The following is a 406-nucleotide window of genomic DNA, read 5'->3' as shown; positions in this document are numbered from 1 at the left end:
ATTATAGTGAATGGATAAAGTGAATCAGTTCTAGTATAATTGTGTCAAATAGGAGCATACCTATTCTTTATCCTTTGGTCCAGGCATAAAGAACATTGACTAATCCTATGCTTGTTTACTGAATCTGCAGCTAGCTTGGGAGGATACCAGCTCTCACTTCGGAGCTCCCACGTTCCCCTTGCCTGAGGGCTAACAATTACACTTCAGGACCCAAACGATAGGACCAAATTGGGGATTTTAGTCTTTCCTCTAAAATCTCCAATTCTACGTCTCATAATTTTATTTCCCAATTTATTTGCACCCAACTTCCAAGGGCTTTGACCTCCGTGAATCTTGGATATAATCTTCACTTTAGTTGTAAAACTCCACATATTTTAACAAATCAATTGGCCAGATTGAAAGTAAA

At 38.4% G+C, this 406-nt stretch overlaps 1 protein-coding gene across 1 annotated transcript in view; it reads left to right on the top strand.

The window, feature by feature from the left end:
• Window positions 1–406, top strand: part of LOC110018402 (protein OPAQUE1-like) — a 98465-nt gene that overhangs the window by 54451 nt on the left and 43608 nt on the right. The window lies entirely within an intron of this gene.

This window comes from Phalaenopsis equestris, unplaced genomic scaffold, assembly GCF_001263595.1.
Source record: "Phalaenopsis equestris unplaced genomic scaffold, ASM126359v1 Scaffold000021, whole genome shotgun sequence".
Classification (NCBI taxonomy): domain Eukaryota; kingdom Viridiplantae; phylum Streptophyta; class Magnoliopsida; order Asparagales; family Orchidaceae; genus Phalaenopsis; species Phalaenopsis equestris.
This window is presented reverse-complemented; position numbering and strand designations above follow the sequence as displayed.